At 42.3% G+C, this 19,554-nt stretch overlaps 1 long non-coding RNA gene across 1 annotated transcript; it reads left to right on the top strand.

Annotated features, from left to right (window-relative positions):
* The first annotated feature begins 35 nt into the window (after positions 1–35).
* Positions 36–18,230, top strand: LOC135327471 (uncharacterized). The gene is made up of 2 exons (XR_010387633.1): positions 36–3,451; positions 15,746–18,230. It is a non-coding gene; the product is annotated as an uncharacterized LOC135327471 (long non-coding RNA).
* The last annotated feature ends 1,324 nt before the right edge of the window (positions 18,231–19,554 follow it).

The raw sequence follows: 19,554 nt of genomic DNA, 5'->3' as shown, positions 1-19,554 counted from the left end.
CTCCGTCCCCCCCCCGCCCAAGAGACGTTATTCCCGCCCCCTCGGCGGTTGGGGGTTCATGACGTGACGGGCGGCGCCTCTCAGGCAGGTGGGGAGCGGGGAGGCGAAGTGGGCGGGGTGAGGTGTCGTGTCGTCGGCTGCGTAGCTGCACTGCGCTCTGCGGGCGGCGGTGAGCCTTCCCTGAGGGGACGTGGGGACGGTGCCGCGGGAGAGCCCCGGGCTAAGCCAGGCGCTGAGCCCCAGAGTTGGGTGCAGGCAGCTGGGATAGGGCAGGCTGCAGGCAGGGCGCATGGTGTCTCGGGGCGGGGTGGCGGGGGGTGAGGCACGGGGTTAATCCCGCAGCGGCTTTACTGGAGACTCTGAGCCGAGGGATTGCCGCCTGCCCCCGCCGGCCCGGCCCAAGGGCACGGCCTTCCCTCGCCCTCGGGGGCCGGCTGCGACCCACGGCCACCCGCCAACGGCCGCGAGGAGAAAAACGGTCCGGGGCGGTGCTGGGGAGCGCTCCCCGGGCGGCAGGAGGCCTTCCCCCCCCCCGCCCCCGACAGGCGCTTTCGGTCCAAGAGAAACCCCCCACCCCGTCCCCCGCCTCTCCCCCCGTTCCCGCCCTGGCATTCTAAGATTAGCGCGTTTCTCTGGGTCTTATTTAAAAAGAAACAACTCGAACGACTAATTGGATCCAAGCCGTTAGAGGCGCTCTGGACTGTTTCCATAAATTCTTGAATGTGCGCTCTCAGTCTTTCCAAAATTGTAACTGCTTGCAAGGATGCAGATGGGATGTGACCTGGAACGCAATTCACACAGTTCTTACTCATGAAGTACTGCCTATTCCTGACTTAAAAGCAGGGGTGGGAGGAGGGAAGAACCACCCTGTTTTTCCTATTTGGCCTCATTTGTCCTAAACTGACCAACTGCTTTTCAAATTCCATTCTGAATTTAGTGTTTTTTCTTAACTGGGGTGATCATAGGGCATGGAAAACCTTTTGTTCATTTGTACCGCTAACCAGAGTTTCATACCACTATGTTAGAAAAGGGCAGAAGCGGGTGGAAAAGTGAGCTCAAGTAACATCCCCAAAAGGCCGGGAGGGTATTCTTGAATGGGAACTTGTGCTAGCAAAGCCTGGGAGCAGGGTGGCACTTTGCACGCTGGAGGAAAGCTTATTTGTCCTAAGGGCATGAAGGACACGGTGGAGTATCTCAGTGCTGAGCAACACCATCTGGCACAGGGTTCCCAGACCAGAGCGCACCAATGCAACCCAGACACCTTGAACGCCTCATGCCAACTCAGGACAGAGGGCTTTTCTTGCCTCTGTTACTGTACACATGCACCTGGTGATAGCTTAAGGAGATACTGCCTATATAATGAAAAGTCAGGCAATGTTGTGCTGTGCCTCCTTTGAGTACCCTCTGAAATAAGTATAACGTTAAATACCTTAAAATGATGATGTTTTGTATATGATTCTCATATTACTATTGCCTTAGCTTATGTAGATGATAAAATGTTCTTGAAAATAATACAGACAGAACCATTAGAGTCTTCTTCATCATTATTTATGCCTTTTGTTATTTGAGGAGCAATTTTTGTAATTCTTTGGTCAGCGTCAAATAGCTTCAAGTTGCTGCTTTGTGGGAATTTAGGCACTGCCAGAGGCTGTTTATCAGCTTGCAAACAACTAGAATTTAAAAATAACATACTTTAATTTCTTAGGTTTCAGGTTTTATAAAAGTTTGTTTTTATAAATACAAGTTTCAGGACAAAATTAGCGTTGTCCTTTTAAAGAGCACGATAGTTGAACTGCAGCAGCAAAGCGGTTAGGGAGATACTAGGCAACAAGGATATGTTGAAGGTACACCTTCCCAGTGATCATGTAATCCAAACCTAATGTTATGGAAATTAGGCTTGTTGGCCACCATAACAGGGCCCGACCCTAGGTTCCCACAGAAAAGTTCAGAGCCAAATCAAAACAAATTACATAATTAAATTTTAATGACACGCATGCAGTAATTACAGCTTGAGCTGGGTGCCTCTGAAGAGGGACCCTGAACAAAGAAATCCCTGGGCAATTATAGCTTTTTCAAATTAAGTTTCCCGCCCCTCACGCGGTAGGTCAGACCAATAGTAATTTTTAGGTCTGGGGTCTCCTGCTCCTTATTGGCTCTCATCGTTTTTCCTAGGCAGGCTGTTTTTCTCCTTTATCTTTACTGTTGCAGTTTCTGCTGATGGTTGTACCTTCGTTTCTTGTTGGGTCTTACTGTTGTCTCTCAAGGTCCTGAGGAGGAGGAGGTGATTCTAAATCATAACAATTAACACTGCCCCAGCAGTGAGCTAAGGCTTTGTCCCTCAAGGTCCTAATGCCCCGCACTGGTCTTATTTCAAAGCCGTGACATCCTCCCTTTCAGAGTGAGACACAGGAATGCAGACTGCTTGTAACTTCCTCATCTTCCCAGCTTGAACCAGCTCTGAGGCCCTTTTCTTACTGAACTAGGTAAAGGTTCATTACTTTATCCAGGTGCGGCCTAAGGCTTCAGCAAATTTAGCTACTCATGCTAAGCAAGTTTTATATAAGTTGTGCTAAGCAGCTACCTCTAGACAGTTTCAGTTTGCTATTCTTTAACACCTAACATACTGTTAGGTAGCACTGTGAATGTATGGTCTGCTCCAACTCTCACTGAACCCAAACTCAGACCACCTCTTGATTTAGAAAGGAGCAGGACAGCTCCCTGAAGACATCTGGTCTCCAGGCCATGCAAGAAAAAGGAAACCAACAAAGCAAAAGTCGAACTGTGTGCCAGGCTTAAATCTCCGTCTTAAGTCCTGCCATACAGACAGTGAGATACTTGCAGTTCCTGAAACATTACATATACTGATCCTGTGTTCCTCACAGCAAAGAGCAAGGACTAAGCACATCTCTGGGCTAAAATAAATTTTTTCACTACAGTTACATCAGGAGGGAGTTTGATCCTTCTGTGGATTTAGGACTTTGTTTCCTTTCCTTTTGTGCTGCCCTGTTGTCGAACAGAAACAATGAAAAAACATTTGAGGTGTCCCTTTTTCTGGGCTGAAGAAAAGTTAAAAAGTAAGTGGACAGCCATTTGAGAATAAGATTATTCTTTCCATCAGAAAATCAAAGCACAGAGAAATAGTGACAAGTCTGTTAAATGAGATGGCAAAATACACAAGATGGTTGTATACATCAGGGGAAAATGTATAGGCACATAGCCTCTTGTCTCAATATAGCTCAGTGTTTTTCCTTCTTAATAGATCCATCAACACAAACCCATCTGGTCTGTAATAGAAAAAGGAAGCTGGTTAGGGTATTCCCCAGGCCTGTGCACTTAACCTTCGTTTTATCTTTGCTCCTTGGTTTTTCTCTTCTGACTGATGGAGCCTCATGACAGTGTAATCCTTCCAGAGCTATTAAGAAGAGGAATTCCATTCTGTGTATTCCAACAGGTATTTTTTTTAATTCATTTTCCCTTTGATCTAATATAATTCAGAACTAAATTACATGGTCTGAATTAAAACTCTACCACTGTGTGTGTCAATTTAGCTTGCTCTTTCCTGCGGTTGTATAAAGGCAGTTCACAATTATGTTTTCAGTGAGTGCAATGAATGGGATTGCCTTTTGATTTCCAGCCTTTTTTTAATATTAGGTGAATATAACTACTGCTTCCCTGTTGAACTCGGTGACATGCAGTGATCTTTTATGTTTGAGCAGACCACTCCTATGCTGTGTGTATGGACCAAAGACAGGAAGAGGCTTATAGTGAGATACAAGTATTATGTCCAACTAAGACAAAAAGACATGTGAAGAACTTCTACATATACAGCAAAGGAATGTATTTATCAGTATCCTGGTGGCTGAAAAGTTACAAGCAGCAGCAGAGTTGTGTACATAGCAAACTTACTGGATTAATCCATCTTTCTCTCTAATAATTCTGCACGTATGTCTTCAGTCCTGGGCAGGAGTTACCTGTCTTGAAATTCAGCAACATCTTTCCTTGTTTGCCAAAAGAAATCTGTCCTTGGTAGTGTTCCTCTTTTTACCAGGCCTTCCCATCATGTTGTTTCTGTCCTTATGCTGGTAATTTTTATTTTATTTTATTCTCAATGACTACTGAGAAGCCTTCTATCTCATTTACAGTGCTTTGGCAAATGACACTGTTGTCCTATGGCATTTACAGGCTAGTATTATGTAAGCTATTGGCACTATCTTTTGTGTGTCTTGCTGATATTTCTAAACATTTGTCTGCCTGTCTCCCTCATCTGCCCAGCCGTTTTTTCACATGACCCTAGTTCCTGGGCCTCCTACCCTGGCCCTTCATGCTTCCCAGCTAGATTTATTTGACCATGTTAAACTCCTTTTGTAGTCCTTTTGGATACTTCTGAGATGCAAAGTTTGTATCTCAAGTGCCTGGCGCTGCAGTTCCCATGTATAAGCATCTCACCTGTGTTGCAGAATTCATGAACTATTGCAAATACATTTAGCAATCTGGATTCTGTCTTTCACTTGTCTGGTAATTAGAGCTCTACAGTTGTCGTGGGGAAGTACACCTGCCATCACAGCAACCTTTACTCTCCTCGTCCTTACAAACCATTTAACTGGCTCTAGTTTACTCGTTCAAAAAGGGCAGAGAGAGCAGGAAGACTTAGTCCTTTCATATTGGCAAAGCAGATGAGTGGCAAGAAGAAGTCAAAATGGGAAGGAGAAGACCTGAAAAGGAATGAGTGTCCACCTGCTTGGTGCTCAGCAAGGAGTTACTCCTGTGAACTGCACCACAATGAAGAAAGTAAAGAGAGGCTTCCTTCCCCATACCCAAATTGCCTTTCAAGTAAGAGTACCTGTGCTGGACAAGAAAGTTCACTCTGACTCAGTGCTTACAAAAGCTGGATTAGTGTGAACCACACAGTAAACATTAGTAAGACACACAGATTTACTGTGGCTGCCAGCAGCATACATAGCAGATACAAGCTGGGTGACATGACACGTTGCAGCTTTACAATTCTCTTTCCGTAGCACTGCTGATTCACCCCAGACAGGGCCAGTATACACCAAAGAAATAGAGAAGTTATGCAACATAAATCCACTTAAAAGCCAAACAGCAGAAAAAGTGAACTTGGGAGAACCCTATCTTCTTCTTCTTCTTCTTTGTCTTTTTTTTGTTTGTTTGTTTGTGCAGCACCACTTGCCACAGTAGGATTCTTGGGCACTTGGAAATAACTACATTCCAAATGGCAACACTTGTCACTAATACTAGAAGTGCTTTTCCTGCTGTTGATTTGATTTGTATTTGTCTGTTAAACTTAGCTCCAGGGAAACTGGAAGGAACGAAAGATGTATTGGGTCCATCTCCCAGGCTTACTGCGTTTAAGGGTCAAACCTGTGAAAGTGGCCACAGCATGGTGAATGAGCAAATATAACATCAAAACCACTGCAGGAAGAGAGGATTAGGAATCACTGAACTGCTTCACACAGGCAAGGCCATGCTTCAAGCAGTAACTTTAATACTGACTTGGAAAGGAGAGGCAACTCCAAGGTTTTCAAGGGAATATGATTCTGAAGTTATAAAAATAGTAGCATTTTCCTTTAAGAAGAAAAGCAAAACAAGCTGATAATTTAAGAATCTGGAAATTTCAGTCCTGTACTGGTTTTATACATGCCAGACGCAGTTTTATAACATTTATCCTCCTCCCCCTCATTGGTGACTATTACTCATTCTTCTGAGTATTCTTGGCTTTTCGTATTTATCTAAAATGCAGTCAGATGGGAAAAAATAATTGTATTTTTCCCATGTTATTTCAGACAGAAAGTATCAGAGTAAATTAAAATTTACCATGCTCAGAAAGTGTGTTCACAGAGACATGATACAGGTCTCTGCAGCATTTGACATCCAGGTGCAGTTAGATTAGCAAAGAGGGCAGTACACTTATTAAGAAATCTAGTGTAACTCAGTGCATTGTGGGCCAGATTCTCCTTCCATACCCATGCAAGCCTGTTTATCCAGGTTGCTAGTACGGGGTTCTCTCTGGACCAGGAGAGACAGAAACTTCCTGGGACAGGAGGGATTAGGACTCCACACCTACAGGTCTTTTGCCATTCTGAAGTCTTCTGTTGTTGCAGGTATAAGGCTTAATGTGTTGTCTATTGCAACCAAAGTTTCAACTTAATTCACTGGGCTCAGAGTGAGGCCCAGGCACACCTCTTGTATTATTCTTTCTGCATAACTATTGCACACAGAGGGGAGCACTTCAAGTGCAGAGGTGAAGTCCCTGCATAAGGACTGCCCTTCTCTTCCCTGAGGAAATACATGCAGACTCTTTGGGCTGTCATGTTTGCTGCAATGAGAATAGGATTCAGATTTCTCTTATTAGGGCTATCGTTACTAGTCTTTTCCTTTAAATGCACATAATAGGAAAAAAAGAGAAAACAATATATAAAAATTGCTGACATATGGCATTTCAGTCTGTCAGTGAAAGCTAAAGGTAAGATGCACTCAATTTATATCTGTGTTGTATTCAGATACCTGGCCATGGGACAGACGCCTTTGCATTTCACTTCAAAGTGAAAATAAACTACATGAGGGAGGAGGAGGGAATTATATTATTTGAACCATGTAAATTGTACCTACAAGATATGTTTCCTGCCAGCATGGGCAAAATTTTCCATTGTGTAAACTCTTTAAGGTTGCCAGTTCTTCATTTGAGTGCATATGATGTTCAGCAATGTTCAATAACAGCAGTAACAAATGCAGTCTTAAAAACATGTGTACGTCCAGCTAATGACATTAAACTTGTTAGCAAATAGTTAATCCTGACTGACATGAGGATGGAAGAGCAGAGAACAAACTCTCCCCATACATTCTCTGAAAGTTAGACTTTTGGCCTCCAACCAAATAGCTGTTCCAGAGCCTTTCTGCTCCAGTGATCAGATGTTCTCTCAGTTCTCACACTTAAGTTACAGCCAGTTTGTACCTGTTGATACTTTGCATCCCCTGACCTGCACCTCAGTATAACGGTTAGTCTGCCTGTCTGTTGCTGCAGCTCTTGGATGTACATATGTAGGTAAGAACCTCACTAGAGGAGAGTGGAAAGCATGCCTTGTGCTGGAGTGAATTGACTGTACATTTTGCAGCAGGAAATTCTCAAACAGGAAACTATTTGGTCTGGCTGCCAGGCCTCAGTGGGGAAAAGCTAAGCTAGGTGTATTGGGTTCTGCTGCTGTGCAGTAGAACAGCCATTAGTGTCAGTGTCTGAGTTTTAAAACAATTCAGAAGTGTTTCCCTGTGGCATATTTCCCATTTTCACTGCTGGTAGCAGACCTTATTTGAAAGAGAAATTCTACATCTTCCCAGATGTCTTAACCCTGACTCCACACAAAGCAGGTCAGTAACTCCAGACAGATTTGCTTTTTTGCTAGAAGCTAGCTGCAAAAGCAGCCAGAAGGGACATCCAAGAAACAAACTCTCTTATTCAAAGTAGCATTTCAGTCCAGGCAACTGGGTTGGACCAGAGCTGTTAAAGTCAGTGGAAAAATCATCCTTCGAGTTCAACAAGCCTTGAGTCAGATGCCTCACCTAATGGATCAAGTGTTGAACTTTCCTTTGCATCTCAAGGCATTGGTGAGAATCCCAGCAACTGCTGGGAGGAAAATAACCCTCCCTACTGTTGCCCCCAGGATAATTCAGGCGAGACAGGCTAGCTAGTCTGTTGTTTGAAGCATCCATTCGTCCTTGCCGTTTTTCTAAGGGTTTGCTGCTGAGGGGTGGGTTTCTGTGTGGTTAAGAAAGTTTTGACAATGACAAAGCAACGAAAGCCTTCAATTGCACCCAAGAGTGTTTGTTGAAGAGGAGAAGAACAGAAGTATTTACAGCGTTAGTGCCACAGTCTGACATGACTGACTGACAAAATAAAATAGAGGGAAAGCAAACCTGCCACACAACCTGCCATGGGCAAACACAAATATAGAGGTCACTAGAAAAAGGCATGAAAGGAAGCTGACTCACCTGCAGCCTGAGTGTAGCCAGTTCATCATGGTTGCCACAATCCAGTCAGTTGCTGATCATGCAAATAGTTGTTGGGTGTAAATTCACTTAAAGTCCCCTCAACCAGGAAAGAGATGGGCAGCTGCCTTTCTATTCTCCTGCCCCTAGGAGATGTGTGAAAAAGGGTTTTAAAGCCATCCACTTTTAAAATCTCCCTTTTGAATACAAATAGACATATTTATCTACTGTTAAGATTTTTATTTTAATGAGCTGCTGTTTCCCCATGGAATTAACAAATAGAACTGTTGAAAATTTAAGCAAATACTATAGCAAAAATGTTACAGCCAATGGTGTGTACACATTTTAGAAATCAAGAGTGAATAAATATATTTTAGTCTTTAAGATGACCACAGACTAATGTAATACATTCTGATAAACAGCTACTTTGCAAGAAGAAAATGAAAAACAGCATTTACTCTTTAAAGTTGAACTCATGTAGATTGTAGGAATCATATAGGCTACAGAGTGTTAGCTCCGTGCTGAGCTGAAGAATTAAAGGTATATTTCTTAGGCAACAAGGACTATTATAGGCTGAAACAATCAATCATAATGACAGGGAGAAAAGCAAATAGGCCTCCTATGCACCAGCTTTGACAGGCCAAAATAAAGTTACTTGCTGCTGGTGGAAAGGCACATATTTTCTAAGATATAAACATTATTTCAGTATTAAAATAATGGCTAATGAAGGATGAGGAGCAATTAATTTAGAGCTTTAAAACACTGTTGATAGTCTTTTTCAGAGGCTAGAAAGGAAACTTGATAATCAGAGGTGAAAGGTAAAGTTCTATCATGAATTAAAAACTAGCTGAGAAATAGGCTACGAAGAGCTAGAATAAATTACTGCCTCTTAGAATGGGAAAAGGTTAATACCAGGATGCCCCAAGGACCACAGCTGGAGCCAGTGTTCAGTATATTATTCAGAGTCTGGAAGGGTGAATGGTCTGGTAGTAAAATTTGCTTGTGATACAGACTCTTTGGGTTTGGCAAAGCTTGGGAGGATTATGAATACCAGATGGATCTAATAAAACTACTGTAAATGTTTGGAAGCTATATAATTGTAAATGAAATGTCAACAGAGAAAGTTCAAGATAATGCTCCATGGAACGAAGCTAGGCTGCAGCACGCTCATATGCAATGGGTTGTGAATGAAGTGTAACCTCCCAGGAAAGCTCTAAGCAGAACAGGCAATAAGACTATTCAAAAACCAGTAAAACTGCCAAAGTGTGATAGCTGTCGTCTTGAAACTGTTTGCGAATATGAACTTACTTTGCCAGATAGATATTTTCAATTGGAAAAAAAAAGACCCATAAATTTTTGAGAGCCAGATTCAAAACTGTGGAGCTGTAACTGGAGTACTTGGCAAAGATGGGGGAGAATTAGTCTGCCTTTGTCCACTGTGAGGGAGGTGTGCATCTCATGGGAGACTGTCAGAGCTACCAAAGCACAGGCTGTGCCAAAGGGGGTGGGTTGAGGGACTTCAGTCACTCAGAGCAAAATAAATAAATCAATAAATAAATAGAATCTCTGGCTTTGTCTGCCTGACCTAGTGTGTTTGATTACTTTTATACCAAGAGAGGTTTCATGCCTTTCAGCTGAGAAAATGCTTTTGGCAGGTTGTTAGGGCTCCCACGTCCCAGATAAGTGCTTCCTTACTGAACTGTGGGAAAGATGGTGGTAGAAGCAGAAACAATAATGTTGGAGAGTTAGGTTATATTTTCCTCTACTTTTCTTCTATGCAAAGGCTTTCTCTGAGGCTGAATGGAATATTTGTGTCAAATGAATCAGTATTTTTCAGGGTTTTATTTTGGCAAGGAGAAGATAAAATGCAGTTTTGACTGCAACCATTTTGCATTTAAATTGTCCAGTTTAGCTGTCAAATCAATTATTTGTGCTGCCCAAGATGCAAATGCACTTGTTGACAGCTCATCCAAGACATCTGCTAAGCACTTTCTCAAAAAGTGAGTAAACGATAAGATTTATAAGAAAAGAATGAAAGATAATAAAACAATATGACACCATGCAGTGTTCCTCTGGTCTTTGCTTTGTCAGTTAACAAAAGGCTGTTACAGAGAAAGTTTGAAGCTTAAAGACTTTTTAAAAAGACATCCCACATTTCTGTACATCTTTTTGCACTTCCAGTCACTCATTTCCTCTATTCCTTTTCTCCTTCATTCCTTCTCTTGATTAACATGTACCATAAGCACAGTCCCCAAAATTCTATCATTTTTTCTCTACCTTTCCTTTTCTTTCCCTCTTACCTCCTCAGATTGCCATCCCTTCACCTCTGTTGATACTTGAGATAAACTTGAATTTGAAAGGCACATTGTTTAGCAGGTACACACTAAAAATTTCTATGCTTTCAGTTCTTAAAATTTCACACAAGAGAAATGATCAAGACATAGCCAGCTGACACTTTCACAAGTCATGGCTGTCATCATAAAAGTACCTCAGTTAGAACATGAGATATATGTTCAGTTTTCATCCCCCAAAAGAAGGAAAGGAAAGAAAGTGACACAGACAGTATGCAGAGAAAAAAAATGGAGCGTACTGTTTGGAATGGTGTGCTTACGAAGTAGCTCAGTGAGAAGATACAGGGAAAAGAGGCAGAAAATATAGGTTGAATGGCAATGATATCTTCAAACTGCCAGCTTAAAAGTCTGAGTCATTCAGGAGAGATTTCTGAATATAAATGGCAAAAAAAAAAAAAAAGTTCAGAGGAAGAAACTCCAGAGGGAAAGAAAAGACAGTATTTCATGGGTAGCAGAACTACTGAAGCCTAATCTCCTACAGATTTGTGTCTCTAGATAACCATAAAGGTATACCTAGTAACCCTAGTTTTCCCCTCATCTTCCCCAATGTCCCCGCTGTAGTACTGTTATTCCCCTTCCCACTATGCTCCCTACAGCCAGTCTTCCCATGACCCAGTCTCCCACAGTTCCTCCAGTTTATCCACATATCACTAAGCTCTCCTACAATAGTCTCACCTCCCTCCAGGTCCTCTAATTACCAGACAGGAAAGAGGCCAGATGTGCTGTAGCTGAATTAGAGCTCTGCAGCTGGTGAATTAAAATGCACACACTAATGAGCCAAACCGTTCTTGCCCAAGAGAACAAACAATGGCTGAATTCTTCCTGCTTTTCCTCCATCATCAAGGAAATAATAGGATTTTTATATCTAACTGCAGATTTTTACATGACTTGCAAAAACTTTGCAAATCTGCCAAATCTGGCTGAAATCAGTCAGCGGGTTCATGGGACTAAACCGATGGATGAACAAACAAGTTGTCTGGCTAGGCATTGTTTGATTAAGAAACCGGACTAAAAATAGTTTTCTGTTCTGAATGCCCAACACTGTAGGGGCTCCTTTCACAATGAATGATTTCCAGCCATTTCAAAAAGAGGTAAAGACCCAGCTGAAATAATTTTGTAAAGGGAAATTAGCTCCTAGAAAATACAAAGGAAGTAAACCAAAAGAATCTCTAATAAAAGATGGGTTGAAGCAGACTGCTGCCATCCTAGCCATCAGAATAAGTCAGTCTTTTTTAGCTTGTACTGAGTACAGACAAGTGGGTTTTAACTGATAATAACCAATCCAAATCCAAAACAATTGCAGACTCCTCCTGGTTATCAGTGATTATCAGTTTACTAGGTGGTTTGTTAACAGTGCTGTCTGTGCAGAGACAGGGCCACAGGCTCCATGTGAGCCAACTTGGATCTGGAGCAATACACCTACATTCTTGTGTGGATGCACTCCAGGATTCACTGGGCTAAGCCCATGATAGTTTGGAGAGCCTGTACTGCAGAGGCACCTATGCTGATGCCGAGTTTTGGCTGTGTTTTGTGTCAGCTTTTTTATTGTCCTGTTTAGTTTATCTAAGCCTCCTTGTATCTTGACTAAGTGGGCAGGCCTGTGCTCCTGAATTTGGCTCAGCAAGCCAGAGGATGGCCTGTATGGACCATGCTGTGGAAGACAGATTAGGCTTCAGTACTTCTGCTACCCATGAAATACTGTCTTTTCTTTCTCTCTGGAGTTTCTTCCTCTGAACCTTTTTTTTTTTGCCAAGTTATTGCCCCTTAGATTCTCTCCTCCAGCAGAGTCCAGGGAGTGTTCAGCAGTGCTTCTCCAGCCAGATTTGCATTATGATCTAGTTCTCCTCAGGCATTCATCAGGTATTCCTAACGTCAAAGCCGGTGCAGTGGGTGAGGAACTTGGAGAGCCTCCTTAGTGAATGCTAACAGGCAACAGATTAATTGGGTGTATGTATGTGTGTGCATGTGGGTGAATGTCTGAAACCGAACTTCTGAACTCTCAAGCAGAAACTTTCTACTTGCTAGCTGCAACTAGTACAGGCTGGTTGTAGATTTTGATAATGCCTGGACTAAACAAAAGTAGCACGTCCTGAGTTCTGCAATTAATGAAGAGACATGAGACAGAACCACCAGATCGGAGGTTGATCCCACATTGTGCTTCTGCACATTGACTATTAAGACTGGGAAAACTTGGGCCTTGGGCCTTCTGGAAAAAAGAGCTAGTGCTGAAAAGAAGGGTTCCTGAAAAGAAGTGGTCTTGCAAAGAAGGCGGCCTGGAAAGAAGAAGGTGAAAATCTTGGCTGGATGGAAGATTACGGAAGTGGGGGAAGATCCTGGAGATCAGAGAGATGCATGGAGACAGATGCTGGGGGATGCCCTGGGACCTTGGATGCTAGCATGCAAGACTGGTAACTGCCAGCAGCTGTACAGCACGGACCAACACGACATTTGTCCTGACGTTCCCAGATCAGCAGCGATCTCCGTAGTAAACATAGCACTGGGGTAGTGGCAAGGGGAGTGAGTGAATGTCTGGAATAATCAAGAAGGGTAAAAGCTCTAATCTTGTTAGTTGTTAAATAAACTCCAGTATCTGATCCACTACAAGTTGTTGTTTAGTTTACTTTGTCTTGCCCATGACACTACCCAAACCTTGTTAAAGTAGCCTGTGTTTCCTGGGCTAGAGATGATGCCAACTTGTGTGCCGACTTGCAGGGGACTTCTGTACATTTCTCTGCCGTTGTGACACAAAAGATTAAAAAGTCCTTTTGTCCTATTGTCACATAAGTAGTGTTTTCCACAGAGATTTCTCAGCCAATACAGAAGCACTCAAGTGCTTGAATACAACAAATCAATGCATCACGCCTTTTAGTGGTAGATGAACACTAACACTTCTAACCTTGCAAGCAGGCACCTGAAGCGTAGTAATGCAATGTAAAAGGTAAACACTGATCTGGTTCCAGAAATTGCTGGTATTCTAAACATTTGTGCCCATAAAAGGCCTTTTCCAGATGTAACAAAAAGACAGTACGGAAGCTCATCGATATTAAGCAGTTTGCAAACTGTTAAAGTATGTGTAATTAAAAAGAATTTGTTGGGAATGCAATTGATTTACAATGCAATAAAATTGATTAGTGTGTAGCTGAGTCATAGTAATACTTCTTTCTTGGACAATTTGCCTGCATCTACACAGACGTGCCTTTGAGTGACTGAGCCCAAGCTTTTTCATGGAGTGGAGTGAAGCTCCAGAGATTTGCAGCCACATTTTACATCTTACCGTGTCCTAGCTTAGCAAGTTAGTAGGCACTAGTCTTAGCAATCCACTTCCTTTTCCTCTCTGTCTCCACAGTAAATTCTTCACAACTCTTTCTGATGGTCAGACATGTAGTTCACGAGTACATTAAGCTGTCCATGTGGACATAGCCCTTTGTCACAATTTTCAACTGTCTTGTAATCAGAGCTGAAAAAAGACAGATCTTTAGTGCCTCACTTACAGAGATTCCCTTTCTTTGGCAGTGCAATATCTTGCAGCAGCCCGAGGCAAGCATTTTCTTTCAACAACATTCCAGCAATATAATCATAAAAGCTGCAAACAATTATCTTCTCAGAGAGTTTGTAGCACTTACTGGTGAGGGGAACAAGACAAAGTAGTGAGGGTTTGCCTCTAGGATAATTCTTGGAAGGAAAGGAGGGCATCATTAGTCAGGGGTGTAATTCCCATTTCACTTTTTACTGCTAGTTCTCCACAATCCTGGGTTAGGACAGTAATAAATTCTGGCCTTCCTATTTTCTGCAGAGTAAGCTTGCACTCTCTTTTGGTTCTGGACCATTTCTGCAGACCGTGCCCCCTGTCTCTCCACAAAGAATATTGTTGCTGCATCTCTGGTGAAACAACTACCGTGCAAAGCCCCTCCCTAGTTTGTTCTCTGAAACTAGTCTTTCCAGTTGCCATTGCTTCTCTGACAAAGCATGGTATTTCTTTATCCAGGTCCTTCTAAAGTTCCACACTCCTTTACAGCAGATCACACAAACGACGAGTTACATGGATTCCAGAAGTCTGGGGGTAATTATCCCAAATCTTTTCGCTGTGTAGTATCCCACAGCTTTCTTGGAGACACAGAAATATTACTGCTGTTGCCATTTGCCTTAGAACTCCAGTAAAGCTCCAGTCTTGTAAGAGCATTACACTGAACTATGAAAGGGTGAGAAAGAGACCTTGACAAAGGAGCTAGTGATCAGATCTATTACAAATGCTATTTCTGGAACTAGGTAACAGATCTAGACTTCAGTCTCTGATTGGTACTAACTCTGAACTAGGCATACCACCAAGCGAAAAAACTCCGTCCGCCAAGCAAGTGGCAAATAACTCTGGGGTGGACTGTTGGTGACTTTTTCACAAGTACTACACCAGCATCATTCTGGTTCCTTGAAAAATAGCAGCTCTTTCAAGGTTACAGCTTGATAAAGCCTATATAAGTTTGCAGAACACCCACACTGATGTGTATACATCAGAAAGCTGAGAGCAGGAGAAGGTGCTAAACCGTGCACTTCTGATATGTATTCTGCTTATATGAGCTGGCTCTGTGGTGACTTTTTCCTCTTATTCTCACAGATCACTACACTAAAGGAGAGAGCCACTACCTCCACACACACACTGTAGAACTGTGTTTCTTTCATTTGCTTGCTGTGGTTTTCAGGAAGCTGTTTACTTGCTAGGAAACACTATCTTTTGCCATGCAGATCATCAAGCAGATGTGGAAGTTTGAACCTGCCTCTCCAGCCATTGCTGATGAGGGAGCTGATACAAAAACAAAGCCATGGCAATTGAGACTAAAAAGAGGAACAATTTATTCCATTAGCAGTAAAGTAAATTAAGCCTGATGTCTTATAAATGTATTTTCTGTGTCCTGTGCACTACTACATATCTGTAATCCATCTCTCACCTATGTTTCTTATAACACTGCCATCACCATGCCCCCAGGGTCCTTGTCTCCCTAAACCCTCCTCCCTCTCTGTCTCCTCTTATAGTCCCTTGAACTGTTTATACAATGTCGAAAGCTCTTCTTATGTCCTCTGTTTACAGCTTTCATATTTTCTGCCGAGCAAGAGGGAGCACAGGGTGTGAAGAGCTATAGGCACAGTCACTGGTTAACCAGCTGCTGCTGGAGAGACAAACCACAGCCCAGTCCCCCCTGCCATTCCCCCGACCAGCCCCTATCCAGTCACCTATTGGATCTTAACATCTTTGAGACCTCTGCATGTCCACCCCTTTTAAATGAAATTGGCCAGCAGGTTCAAAACTCTTGGTAAAAGGACTGCTGACCAGGACAGTGACAAAGACTTTATTTTCTTAAGACACAAAAGTAAAAAAAATGACCGCTCTTTCTTTTTCTTTCTAGGAGAGCTGTGGGGTGACATCCAAAGCATTATTGATGTCCTTTATTCTGCAGATAAGAGCTGACGGCAATCCCTGATGGCCGTACCTGGGCACTGAGCCCAGCAGGCCCATCACATCTGAGTGGGAGGTGCCACAAAGTTCTCTCTAAGTCTCTAAGACTCTAAGTTCTGACTTTTCACTACAGCAGCCTCCCCTTGGCTGCAGATATTGCCTGAAAGGCCACAGACACCTTAACCTTATCAGCATCAAAAATGCTGAGAAAATTCAGTCTGTCATTCTGGTCCTCACCAGTGTTCCTCTGGTCTCCCCCTGCGTGATCAGTGGCAATACAGGTGATTGTTGGATCATCTATTGTAGGGAGCCTGAGTGAGCTGCACAAAATAACCTTCTTGAAATACTTCATTCAATAATAAATGAAAATGAGCTATTTATATGAGCACAGGGGTCACATGCAAGTGTTGCAGCTAAAATCAAACATACAAAGGATAGGAATGTCCTGCTTTCCAACAGTACCCTAATAATAGTCCTTACACTAACAGTTCAGTAGAGCTCTGCACATACGCTTTTTAATTTGGTCCTGCAATTTCAGGATAGGAGTAGTGCAAGTATGAAATTCAGCTGACAACTGTGAAAAGCAAGTCCTGGTTCCAATCCCGGGGATCAGACATATGTCAAGGTATGGACCGACACACACAGTTTTGTTGCTGGGAAAGATCACTAGCCTGACTGCTAGCACCAGAGAGGAAGAAAAGCAAAAAAGATGATTCATATTTATAATATTTCCCATGTAAGTATGTGGGTGGGAGTGCTCTTAGCCTGTTTCCACAATCTAAAAAAAAAAGCAACAGCTTATTTCCAATTCAATAACAGAAGCATACAGCATTTTAAATTAGTCTGAAAAATGAGGAAGGGCATAGTATAACATAGTTTTCTTCTTTGTTGCTCCATATTGTTTAAATTCATGAGATTTACATGCTGTGTTAAGCCAGCTGAAGAGCTGCTGTCAGCCAAAAGCAGCAAATAAAAGAAAGAGAGGAAGAACATAACTGGAGAGTTGTAAGGAAAAAAGGCCACATCTTAGCAGACCTCTGACTAATAAATATAGCACAACTGATGAGATCCCTCTATGGCAGCTGTCATAAAATATTTTGACTTATAGAAAAACAGAGAAGATGAACAAAAATTCTCAAGTAAGTGTCAGTATAAATAAGTGAATTTAATGATCTGACTTCCTTAAACAGCAGCAAACGAATAGATGAGCTCTTGCTTCAAGAGACTTTTCTGTACATAGGTACTTCACTTTGAAGCAAAGTCACAAAGACCTGCTTTTCTCCTCTTAGTGCTAGCAAAATGATGGTTGAAGCAGATTTTAAGTGCCTGGTATTTACTGAACACTGTCCATGGTCTCCTGCAAGATGCTAGTGGAGCCGGACCAATTTACACAAACTAGAAATCTGCCTGTGAGAACCTATAAACAGAAACTGCCGCGTAGGAGATTTGTGATATGAAGTTAGCGATGACTAGCAGGATGAGATTACAACTTCCAACAGCACCTTGAATTTGGAACCTGTATCCTGATTCTTCAAAAGAAATGTTGGCATTTTTGAAAACGATACTCCAGAATTTAACCCAGGAAAAGAAAAAGCTGTGCTAGCAAGAAGAGAAAAAAATCCCAGGAATTTTTCGACATTCCTCTCTCTCCAGCACTCAATGGCATAAAATTACGAGTCATAAACTGTCAGTCTGAATGATCATATTTCCTGGTCATTTAGATCATAACAATAGAGATAGATCTTTTTATTTACCTCCAGTATATGCCAGTCATTTTGATTGTTGTAAGGATCTCACCATTCTACACGGTTCCCTTGAGGTAACTGTACATGAAGACTGTAACTATAGGAAAATCAGTTTAGATCATTTGTCTCTGAAGCTGCACGGTTGCCAGCAGAACTCCAGTGAAAGAACAGCTTAGAAGGATGTGTTTCTCCTCATCCTATATAAATTTATCATTTTACAACTTATCACTGAATGGGAGAGCATATAGTTCAAGCTATTGTGGCTGTAGCAAGCTAATGGAGACAAGCCAATTCTTACCACTCAGAATCCTGGCTCTATTTCCACACTCCTGTCCACCCACTTGTCTTGTATTGTTCCACAAAAACACCTCATTCTTGGGAAATTTATTTTCAGATGTGTTACTTTTCTCTCTAATTACAGTGAGAGAGTAAATTGCCTTGCCAGTTCTATATGAAATATGCTAATTGTAGCATCATCTAAATAATTTCAGAAAAAATTATCAACTCTGAATAAAGAAGACAGTGAATGAAAGAGGAAAACACTGGCATACACAGCAATTTCAAGGCATGAAGTAGTCCTGATAAGTCAGGACCATGAGCCAGGCCTTTTAGAAAGTTAGAAGATTTTGGCAAACTGTTTTCTAACACTGTACACAAAAATAAAAATAATAAAGAGCCTGCTTGACAATACAGTTGAGTGCAATTTGTTTCTTTATATAGCTTGCAGCCTGCAAAACTTTTCAAAGACAGTAAAGAGTTGGCAAGAGGGATGAGTCAGTGACTTAGAGAAGGAAAGAGGATTTCAGGTGTGTGGGGAGGGAGCAGTGACACAGCAGTCCTTTGCTGTAGCACGCTGCAAAAGTGCAAAACAAAGGAGACAGAGTTTGTCTGCAATGGGACACTTAGTAAGTTAAGCTAACTCATCTGACCATGGGGAGTCAATATGTATCAGAGCCCCAAATGTATGCTCATTTAGGATTAAAGTGGTCCTATTGTGACTAAAGTGGTCCTTAATCCTCTTTAGAGGCTTAGTCCTTGGTGAAAGAGTGCCCTCAATTGATTTAAAGGCATTTTGACATCTGGAAATCTTCAACATGCAAGTTTCTCACTTGTTAAGGTATGCCAGCTGACTTCATACTTCTACTTGACTCACCATAAGGTTGCTGATTTTCCCAGTGAAACACAGCCTTAATTTGAGATAAGAGCATTCAAAGTGACAGGACAGAATGAGTCTTGGGCAAATTACACCCAAGCATTACATTACCCAGATGCACTGGAGACTACAAAATATTGTTTAGAGAACAAGTAAAACCAGAGCAAAAGCACCAACCAAACTTACCCTAGGAAAATTTCAATGCAAAAGCCTGGAGGTAGCCACCGTAGACAAACAGCACACAAACTAACCACTGTTCTCAGAGTAAAACATCTTGGCTGGCACAGAAATCCTCTTGGGTTCTACCCGAGGTAAAATTTTCCAGCCAGGCAGATTTGCCTTAGTTCAAGAAACTGTGCCATGTTCTTTAGGGTGCAGACTGGGGAGTAGCAGGTAGCTGGGATTTTCTAGGGGTATCTCATCCACGGGTAACAGCTTCTTTATGAACAGCCAGCAAATTAAAATTGACATAATTAAAGGAGGAAAATGTCATTCCCATTTCAGCTCCCAGGGATACCAGCAGCGGAGAGAGTATGGGGATTATTCCTGACACACGCACACCTGCTTCACTCTTGTTTCAAAATCTTTCATTGACAAAGATAAAAAAACATTAATTTTCTCATGAGGAAAGCCAAAACTGCAACTTGCCAGCTCTGATATTCTTCTGATCAATGGATATGAAGGCTCAGGCTCTTCACTGGGTTAGGAAGTGCACAAAGCTTTCCTGGAGCTGGAGCTGAAGATGTCCCTGGGCTCCCAGGGCTGAAGGCGTGTTGTCTGCATGGCCAGGTACAGGGATCACAGACCAGTGCTGGTGCATGCACTACCTCCCGAAAGCATGAGTGCAAGGCCATAGCCTCA

This window comes from Dromaius novaehollandiae, chromosome 2 (assembly GCF_036370855.1).
Source record: "Dromaius novaehollandiae isolate bDroNov1 chromosome 2, bDroNov1.hap1, whole genome shotgun sequence".
Lineage (NCBI taxonomy): Eukaryota > Metazoa > Chordata > Aves > Casuariiformes > Dromaiidae > Dromaius > Dromaius novaehollandiae.
Note: the sequence above shows the minus strand (reverse complement) of the source record. Positions and strands in the feature narration are given on the sequence as shown.